The 10,722-nt window shown below is 50.3% G+C and overlaps 1 long non-coding RNA gene across 2 annotated transcripts; it reads right to left on the bottom strand.

The window, feature by feature from the left end:
* Positions 1–1,530: 1,530 nt before the first annotated feature.
* On the bottom strand, positions 1,531–8,866 carry LOC123385353. Of its 2 annotated transcripts, none has more exons than XR_006597726.1 (4): positions 8,705–8,866; positions 7,310–7,407; positions 3,290–3,628; positions 1,531–1,702 (listed from the first exon to the last, which is right to left on the bottom strand). It is a non-coding gene; the product is annotated as an uncharacterized LOC123385353 (long non-coding RNA). The 2 variants fall into 2 exon arrangements; XR_006597727.1 differs by having other exon boundaries at positions 3,290–3,478.
* Between the last annotated feature and the right edge of the window lie 1,856 nt (positions 8,867–10,722).

Raw genomic sequence — 10,722 nt, 5'->3', positions numbered from 1 at the left:
AACTCACGGACCGTGAGATCGTGACCTGAGCTGAAGTCGGACGCTTAACCGACTGAGCCACCCAGGGGCTCCCCCAATAACATATTTCTTAAAAACCTCTCTGATTGGGTGGCTCAGTCAGGTGAGCATCTGACTCTTGTTTTGGTTCAGGTCAAGATCTCACAGTTTGTAAGTTCAAGTCCCACGTCAGGCTCCATGCTGTCAGCTGTCAGCCTGCTTGGGATTCTCTCCCTCTCTCTCTGCCCCTTCCACTTCTCATTCTCACTTGCTCTCTCTCTCTCTCTCAAAATAAATAAATAAACTTTAAAAAAAAAGTTTAAAAAAACCCCTCTCTGATTGCTTTGTTTCTTTTAGAATAAACTCAATCTCTTAGCATGGCATTCAGAGCCCTCTCAAATCTGCCTAGGCCACACTTTGCAACCTCTTCCCTCTTCTGTGCACCTTGTTATGGCCACACTTTTTTTTCTGTGAACCACCCCCTTTTCCCTGTGAACGCCCTCCCTCTGTGACTCTGTATAATCTGGTTCCTCTTCCTACAATGACCTTTCTTCTCCTTGTCCCATCTTTACAGATGCCACTCAAGGAAATCGTCCTTCCTTGCTCTGGGTGGTCACCCCTCTCCTTGTACCTCTGCTGCCTTCAGTCTCCTCGTGAGCACACACTGTGCCCTCTGGTGATTCGTCCCCTCTGCATCCGCTTTCCCCATTAGACCAGGAGCCCCTCAAGGGCAGGGGTAGGGACTGTCACTCATTTGCTCATACCTTCTGGCCCTTCCTTACAATGGTACTTGTTTCATAGGAGGGGCTCAACGAATGTGCCAGAGATTCCCTGCAAGCATCACCTCATTTCATCTTCATGTCAACCCGTGAGGTCAATACCATCATTCTCCGTTTTACAGGAGTGGGTGGCAGTACTGCAGAGTGGTTATAGACAAGGAGCCAGGCAGGCCTGAGTTCATGTAATAATACCTGGGTAAGTTACTTAACTGTCCAGTGTTTCCCCATCTGAAAATCAGAGCTCATGATATAGGTCAGTATACAGTAGACACTCAATAAATGGCAGTAATTATGGACTATCAGATGGCTGGGGCTAGGATCTTTGTCTCTTCCTTCCTCTCTATAGCCCTCCTCCACTCAGGTGGAATCATACCGCCCACATCCTTTGCCCAGCCCTGTGGCCAGGTCCAGGACAGGTCAAGTCCACCCCAGCCTATCCTCTCACCAGCCCTGATGTGGAAGCTGGAGGAACAAGGGGGCAGAAGCTTGATGTCCCTTAAGTGATCATACTTTCTTCCCAGTGTGTTCTCCTATGGCTTTTCCACACCTGGCTCACCAGTCTGGGCAGAGTCTTTGCGGCTGGCTCTGGTTCCCTCCTCATTTAAAAAAACATTTTTTTTTTAACGTTTATTTATTTTTCAGACAGAGAGAGACAGAGCATGAACAGGGGAGGGGCAGAGAGAGAGGGAGACACAGAATCGGAAACAGGCTCCAGGCTCTGAGCTGTCAGCACAGAGCCTGACGCGGGGCTCGAACTCACGGACCGTGAGATCGTGACCTGAGCTGAAGTCGGACGCTTAACCGACCAAGCCACCCAGGCGCCCCTCCCTCCTCATTAATAAGAAGGGACTTTCTCTGTCTGCAGGACCCTGAGTCACCCTTCTGGAGTTGAGATGGGACATTGGCAGATGTAGTTTTCCAGGACCCTGAAAAGAACAGGTGCCAAATGGGGGAAGAGACCCTTACCCCATCACCCCCATTGTCAGTCAATACCCACCCTGGCAGCCTGCCTGTACAGCTTCTGGCTGGGCAGCCCTCCCTCCCATCCTTTGGCACTCATTCCCTGGGTCTGCCACCCCAGGAAGAGAAATCATCCTAAACTGTGGGAAGAGAACAAAAACAGGCTTCCCATGCAGAGGAGCAAGATTCTTCTAGCCTAAGCCTGGGAGCCCTGTAAATTCAGCCTGTAGATGACCTTAACTGGACTATACACACACACACATGCACACACACACACACACACACACACACACACACACTCAGAGGCTAGCAGTGGCCTCCCTGGGGACCCCACAGCTCCTCCCCAGAGTCCTGTGTCGTCAGAAATCATCAAACCTTCTACCCCATATGTCTAACTATGGCCCCATAGTTAGAGGCCATGCAGAGAAGAAAATGTCTGCCCCTCCTCGTCCTCTGGCTTCTGTTAATATCCACAACCACCACCTCATCCAATGATACCTTCTGTACTGAGCCAAGTGGAAGTCAGAAAACTGTTGAACCAGGCTCTAACTTTGGTCACACATGCACAAACAAACATGAGCAGAAGCATTTGGGAGGGGGAAGGTCAGGGAATGAGCACAGAGGATTCTGGAAGGACCTACCATGAGCCTCCAAAAGTGGATGGTGAGTTCTGTGGCTGATTGCTGGGAGGGAAATCTGGGATTCATTCTCCTTTCTGGGTGGGGGAGGTGAGCCAGTAGGCAGAGGCAGATGACCTTTTACCAGGCAGACCAGGTGACTTCTGGGTTCTGGGGTCTGAAGCCCTGGCTCCCACACCTCATCCTCTTTTGTCACTTGTTTTCCTGTTCTGAGGCTGTGTGTTTAATGGCCAAGTCCTGACTTTCCCTCAGCCAGGTGGGAGCGGGGTAGGTGCAGAAACCTCAGCCTCCATCACCAGAAAGGGGCCTCCTGAAGGCCAGAACCTGTGTTCTCCAGCAGACACGGAATGACTTCTCCTGTCGTAGCAGGTACTGATTCCAGAGGATGGACCCTGCCTCCCACCTCCAGGCTGGGCACCCAGCTCTGGCCTCAGCGGCCCGCAGCTGGAGTGGGGGGGGGGGGGTTTGGGCAAGAAGAGGCGGCAGGAAGAGACCTCCTGTCTCTGCCCTCTGCCCCCACCCCAAATTGCCTCCTTCACCTTTCCCAGGTTGTGTTTACCTTGGCCTCCTCCTCCTGCCCTGTTCTCCCAGCCGATCTGATTGCTGTAATTAGTTAATCAGTAACTGGCATAATTTCCTCCTGATTAATGCAGAAATAATCACCCACCAGGGCTGCCAGCAATTTGCTTATCAGAGTCACTTTGAAACAGCTTTGAAAATGAACGATTGGCACCTTCCTTGGGGTTAAAATTAGAGCCTGAGGAGCCCGCCCTGGGCCGTGGGCGTCTGGGATATTGGGAGGGGCCCACAGGGGAGCCCCCACCCTACTCCCTGTGCAGGGGCCTCCCCTCTGGTCGGGGGCGGGGCAGGCACACCCTCGGCCTCCGGGGTCTCCCTCGGTCTCACCGGACTGACCTGTGAGCGGTCAAGGTCCTCCAGGCTGCTTCCAGTTAGCCCCGGGCTCAGCTGCACCCCAGGGCAGTACGGAGCTTCCGGAGCTGGCGAGCGCCAAGGTCCCCACGGCGTCTGGCTCCAAAAATGTTTGCCCAATGGATGGAGGAGAGATGCTGTTCCTGCCACCGCCACGCCTGCTACACGGGGCTCCTGGAGACACGGGGAGGCAAGGCGCACTTAGTCGCTCACACCTTGCAGCCAGGCGGTCATTTGAAGGGCGGGTGGCGGGGTACTGCGGTGCCTTCCGGGAGGGAGCTGGCAGGTGGAGACCAGGCATGAGGCTGGTCCAGGAGTAGGAGGCTGTTGGTAAAGGGACAGGGCAGGGCGATGGCCCAGAAGGAAGGGCCTGGCCTAGGTGGCAGTAACAACAACAACAACAGCAGCAATGATAATAATAATAGCAGGAGTGAAAGACAACCACCCAACCTCTTATGGAGTACAGGAATCATACTACATTCTTTACGTACATTATGTCATTTAATCCTTATGAGATAATAATAAACACTTAATGAGCACATAGCTATGTGCCAGTTCTGCTTCTTCATTTTTATAAATTTACTTTTAATTATGGAAAATTTCAAGCAAACACAGAGAGAATTGTAATAGTGAACAACTCCTAGGTACTCAACGCCCAGTTTCTGCAATTTATTAACACTTTCCTAATCTTGTTCCATCTCTTCCACCCTCCATTCTTGTACCTGTTTGAATATTTTAACACCAGTGCCAGTTCTATCATTTCACCTGTAAAATGAGATGCAGGTAAGAACATGATCCTCACCGGGTTGTTGAAGGATGTAATGAGATCGTGCATGCGTAGGTCTTAGGACACATATGCACGCCATAGATATTGGTTATTATTATGTAGAAGCGAGGGAGTGTTAAAATCTCATCTACATCTGTAAGGTCTAGAGGAGAAGCAACAGACAGGGCTGGGGTGTGAGAATCTCCAGGTGCCGGTGCTGGGGTTGTTGAGTCAGGTCTTGGGGTTTGGGGCAGGAGAGGCTGGCGTGATTGTTGTCAACGTTTCCTGTGTGCGTGAGTCACCTACGGAGCTGCGAGTGGCAACTGCGTTCATGATCACAGGGGCTGCTGTGGCCTTACAGCTGAGCTATGGCCCCTGGGTGTTCTTTTTGACTCATCGAATGCATGACTCTCTCCCCAGGTCTCCTCTAGTAGCCTGAAGAACTGAAGGAGAGGGGCAGGTGGGTAGTCAGAGGCCCTGGAGGGCTCGTTCCAATTCTCTCAGAAGGGGGCATCGTGGCATCAAGTCAGGAGAAAACGGGGCAGTCCCTAGAGTACCTCTATATGCTGGGGGGCTGGGGGTGCTGTGTTGTTGGTCCCAAGTGCGCTGCTGGGTAATGAGGGATATGGGAAAGCGGTGGTGGAAGCCGCTGTCCCTGGCCATTAGGAGCCCACAACCTGGTTGGGACACACTGAGTTAAACGATAATCTACAAGATGCACAACTGTCACATGGTGTGGTGTGATCGTCCAGGTCAGTTCCCAGGCCCGGCCTGCTGGGGACGTCCGAGCACACCTTGGACTCACGCTCCTGACTTGCAAATGCGCTGTCCTGCTCACACATTGTCAAGGGGACACCTGTCACCGAGAAGCTTTTGTCAGGGTAAGAAATAAGCAGAGGCGACTACAGAAACGTTTCTCTGTCAGACACGTGGGACTGTATGACTAGCTGCATTAAAAAAAAATAGCTCCACAAAAGATTAAAAAAAATTTTTTTAATGTTTATTTATTTTTGAGAGAGACAGAGACAGAATGCGTGTAGGTTAGGGGCAGAGAGAGAAGGAAACACAGAAGCAGAAGCAGGCTCCAGGCTCGGAGCTGTCAGCACAGAGACCAACGCGGGACTCGAACTCACAAACCATGAGATCATGACCTGATCCGAGGTCGGACGCCCAACCAGCTGAGCCTCCCAGGCACCCCTGGCTCCACAAAGGATTTTTAAAATGGACTTTGTTTTAAGTTTATTTATTTATTTTGAGAGAGAGAGAGAGAGAGAGAGAGAGAGCGCACACGCATGCATTCGAGCAGGGGAGGGGCAGAGAGAGAGGGAGAGAGAGGGAGAATCCCAAGCAGGTCCCACACGAACCCAACCCCATGAACCCTGAAATCATGACCTGAGCCGAAATCAACAGTCGGATGCCCAACCAGCCGAGCCACCCGGATACCCCTAAAATGCACTGTATTTTTAAAGAATCAAGCTGTTTTCCATGCTTGGCAGCTGCCATTGGTCAGTTGCAGAGAGCACCGGTAAACAAGCTTGAGGGATCAGGCATAGGAGGGGGTGTCTGTATTTCTGAAGGTGAGGCTGCAGCCCCCTCCCCTTGTCCTCCTTGTCACCCTCTCCCCACCCCTTTCTGGGAGCAGGGTTGGCCTCCTCCCTTTGACTGACAGTGACACTTTGTATCCATCTCCTTCCTTCTTGCAACTCTCACTCCCTCCATTTTGCTGACACGGAACTTAGTCACTTCTCCCCCTACGTCTCTGGCGGGCCCTCCTCCTCCTCCTCCTTTGCTCACTCCTCCCTCTGCCCTCCCTTTACATGCAGGCAGCCCCTCTGAGACTCCCTCCCCGGCAGAGTTCCATTCTGGCACCACCTGTCCCCGCCTGGTGTGAGCTCTTTGATTCTCTTGTTTTCAGCTCCTGTATTGCCACCAAGCAGACTCCCAAACACATCCCCATCCCTTATCCTGATCTTTCTCCAAGGACGCTGGCCGGCGTTCCCCTTGTGTACTGGACACTTCCACTAGGCTCTCCTGCTGCGACTTCAAATTCAATTTGTCTTTATCAATTTGTCATAATCTTCTTCTGCAAATTAGATTACCCTTCTGCAATCCCTAAACCCTCAACGGGCACCACCGCCCTTTCAGTGCCTTTATCCAGAAGCTCGGGAGTCACACCCAGCCCCCCCCACCCCATAACCATGTGGGTCCAGGGGCTTCCATCCTGGATCTGTCTTCCTCCTCCCTTCTCCTCGCCATCCCCCACTCCCCCACCACCACCCTCCTGGTCCTCTCATAGGGACTCTGCCTCTCACTGTGTTCTGTCTCTCCTCCACCCTTCAAGCCATAATCAGGGTATAACGTCCAGACTACTCAGGGAGGCACGTGTGAGCTCCCTGTGATGGGTTCTAACCAGTTCCTTCCACTGCACCTCCCTGTGCTCGCTTCCCTCACCCTGAACCCAAGCATCACCCTGGGTGTGGCAACGTCCACAGAGCAAACCAGGCACTTGCATACATTTGTCCCTCACCCTTCCCAGCCCCGTCTCCGATTTCTACCTCTCCCGTTCCTACTCATTTTACTACTTAGCATCAGGTCCAGCTGCAAATAAGAGAGACCTCAAATAATAATGCCTAAAGTTAGATGTTCTTTCTCTTTTATGCAGAAGTCCACATGGAGTGTTGCTTCATCAAGTCCTCAGGGACCCAGATTCATTCTAGTGTACTGGTTTGCCATCCCTAGGATGGCAACCTCACGATCCAAGAGGACAGCTAGAGCTCCAGCCTTCACCTCTGTGTTCCATGTAGCAAAGAGGGCAAAGGGTACGGGGGGACCTGATCAGGTGGGGGGCAGCGGTGCGGGTGGTGGAAGAATTCACCCGGTGTAGAAGAAAAGAGAAGTTTATCGAATACACCCCAAAGGAGCAGCCGGCAGGACAGAGAAGGAGAGACTGCTTTGAGGGGCCACAGCTATATGGCAGATTGAGGGGGTATGGGGACATACGCAATTTTCCCTTTCTTGGTAACTGTGCCTGGTTGTAAGTAGCCCATTGCTCAGTTAGGGCCTATGGTTTTCGAGGTGGGTCGCTTCCTGAGCCTGTTTGCGTTCAACGTAGTGGTCAGTGGTCGCTGCGGGTCCTTTTGTCTTACTCAGGTTTCCATCGCTCAAACCTGTTGCCTAAAAGTGGCCCCTATGAAGGGCGTGTGTGACTGTGTTAAAGGAAGGCTCCCAGAGGTACTTACGCTGCTTTTCCATTTATATCCTCTTAGCCAGCTGCAAGGGAGGCTGGGAAATTTATTTTGAATCATGTACCTGGCGAAACCTCTGATCTTGTAATATACTGTAGAAGAAAAGGAAAGAGGCTATTGGGGGAACTATTAGAAGTCTCTGATACCATCTGACAGAGACCCATTTAAATGCCTCTCCTTCAAGTGCTTTCTCAGAGCCCCACATGGAATTAACCACTTCTTCCTGGGCCCTTGCTACAGTACTTCTCAGAAATTCTCTCCACTGTCTATTGCAGTCAGTGGTGGAGTTGGTCTCCCCTCCCAGACCGTGAGCCCCTAGAGGCAGGGGAAGTGTCTCCTACAACCTCGAGCCTCCTCATGGCCAGTCACGAGTGCGGCAGAGCGGGCACTTGGGGAGCACGTGTTGACCAGACTGAGCCCTTGAGCACCTCAGGTCCTGCCTCCCTGGGGAGCAACAGCATGGTTTCAGAGGTGCCTGGTTGTCGTCAGGATCACAGCCTGCTTGGGGACCTACCCTGTGTCTGTGTTTGTTTGCTTTCACATAATGGCACTTTACTCGGGTGTAATTTATATACCTTCAAGTGCCCTAATCTTAAGTCCAAATCAATGACTTTTGACAAGTGTACACACTCATGTAACCACCACTCAGAGCAAGAGATAGAACATTTCTAGCACCTCTAAAGGCACCCTTGTGCTCCTCCCTAGTAATAGCCCTTGCAGAGGTAACCGCTGTCCGGGATTTTTGGTGGCTGTGGTTTTATGGGTGCTTATATTAACTTCAGCAACAATTGGCTGCTTGGTGGCTGTGTAGAAAGTAGGAACTGGGGTTGGGGAGCATTAATGTCTCTGCTCCAAGTCTTCTCCCATCTCTCTATGTGCCAATCATACTAGCCTTTAAGTTCCTTTAACTCACGCAGCTTTCTCTGGCCCCAGGGCCTTTGCACATGTCATTTTATCTTCCTGGAGTATTCTTCCTATGCTCATATGGCCTATCTTATTCCTATTTGATCTTCAAGTCTCAGCTCAAACATCACTGCCTCATGAGGCTGTCCCTACCTTACTCAGACTGGGCTCTACATCCCACAGCACCTGGCACCTTTTCTTTTGTAACAACCATCACCATTGTAAGTCTTTAATTCCTGCATGGCAGACACACCCCAAGATAGCCTCTCACTGAGTCACATATCTGAGTCACATATGATTTGTTTCTCATCAATAGACTATGTCAAGGGTTATAGGATTTCACAGTGCCAAATCAATTGATTTGGGGTTAATAAAAAATTTATTCTAAGTTAGCCTTACTTAATCATGTTAAAGCTCCTATAAAAAAGGACGGGGGACCTCCTTGAAGTCAGAGACTTTTCTCCTGGATTCAGAGAAGCAAGTTACCTGGAGTCCCACCTCTATGTTGAAATTAATTTGGTTGATGGAGCTTGGAAGCAGATCTCTCTCCATTTAAGCCTCTGGTGAGGATACGGCCCAACTGATGCCTGGATGTAGCCTCGTGGGTCTGTGAGTAGAGGACCCAGACAAGCCACGCCTGGACTCTGGGCCCACAGAAACTGTGAGATAACAAATGTGTATTGTTTTAAGCTTCTAAGTTTGTGGTAATTTGTTACATCACAATAGATGACTGCCTTTACTAATACATCTGCCTTGGGGTTCCTGGATGGTTTCCTTGGTTGAGTGTCTGACTCTTGATTTTGGCTCAGGTCATGATCCCAGGGTTGATCTCAGGTCACGAGCCCCATGTTGGATTCTGCACTGGGCATGGAGCCTGCTTGGGAATCTCTCTCTCTCTCCCTCTCTTTTTTTCTCCCTCTGTCCCTCTCCTCTACTTGCACTCTCTCTCTCTCTCTCTAAAATAAAAACAAAAATCCAAAACTAATATATTTGTCTGCCTCTACCTCTAAACCATGAGATCCTTGGGGGCAGGGACCTTGTACACTGTGGCTATCCCTGTCTTCTGATGTAGAGGTTCTCAAAGTTTCTTGGTTTACAGTATCCTTAATGTCTTAATTTTTTTTCATGGTGTCTCTAGATCAAAAATACTAACACTTCTGTTAATTTGATAGCTACACCAAACAACTTAAGTATTTATGTCCTAACAACTTAGTAGCCATTTGCAAAAAAATAATGCACACAGATTAAAAGAAAAATTATATTATTCTATTCTTAACTGCAATTATTTGCTCGTAGGATGTGTGTACCTGTCGGACACTGCACAACTTCTCCAACCTTGGAATCAGAGTCGACACCACCACACCACCCTCATCCTGGTTTCCTTTTCTACATTGACTTTCACTCATGGAGTGAAAATCTATCTTCGTGACATCATTGAAAGGAATGTAAGGCAAACTAATAGTTGATGTGAATGTGAACCAGCTCAAGCTAGTAGCTTGCATGATGTACAACAGGTGTTGCTAGTGTTATGTTTGAAAATGTCAAATGGGGCACCTGGGTGGTTCAGTTGGTTAAGCGTCTGACTCTTGATTTCGGCTCAGGTCATGACCTCATAGTTCGTGAGATCGAGCCCTGCATCCAGCTCTGTGCTGATGGTGTGGAGCCTGTTTGGGATTCTGTCTCTCTGCCTCTCTCTCTGCCCCTCCTCTGCTCAGAGGTGCATGCTCTCTCTCAAAATAAATAAATAAACATTAAAGAAGAAGAAGAAGAAGAAGAAGAAGAAGAAGAAGAAGAAGAAGAAGAAGAAAATGTAAAATGTCCCACAGCTCCCCTGTGAATTGACTGAGATGCCCCAGGGCTCCTTGACTGGCACGAACCATAAACCCGTATGTGGAAGGGACTCAACAAATAGTTCGTGAACTGAAAAGCGACTGACTGCCTGAATGGGTGAAGCATGGTGGGAGGGGGGAGCCCAAAGAGGAAATAGAGCTTTGAGTGAAAAGGCCCCGTTCTTCTCCCCTAGCACAGTGGCTCTAGAGGGCTATCAGTTAGAGTCCAAACAGGACAGCAGAAACCACTCTAGATGTTTCAAAGAGGAGGAACTCAACACAGGGGACTGGTTATACAAGTGGTGGAGGACCAGAGAAGATGGACAAGGGCTGGTGAGGTGACTCGGAGATGGGTGAGAGCTGGAAACTGCTCCTACCCTCAGGCTGTAGACACATGGGAAGGAGGGTATTACCCACAGGAGGCCTGTCAGGCAGGAACTGGAGCCATGAAGGAGACACAGCACTGCTAAAGACGCCAACTGAGGTGGGGGGTGGGGGGCGGGGCTCTCCCTTCTAATTGCCTTCCAAGCTCTCACCATTGGCCAAACCCAGCAAGACGCCAGGTAGCATAGAGCCTGACAAACGCAACCTGTAGGGGTCAGCCCCTGTCAGAGAGAAGAGTGGGAGAAGAGTAAAACAATAGACCTCAGAAGGGGCCCAGGAACTGCTCAAGAG

The sequence above is a fragment of the Felis catus genome, chromosome B2 (assembly GCF_018350175.1).
Source record: "Felis catus isolate Fca126 chromosome B2, F.catus_Fca126_mat1.0, whole genome shotgun sequence".
NCBI classification, from domain to species: Eukaryota; Metazoa; Chordata; class Mammalia; order Carnivora; family Felidae; genus Felis; species Felis catus.
The sequence above is the reverse complement of the archived record's forward strand: the minus strand, read 5'-3'. Positions and strand labels throughout refer to the sequence as shown.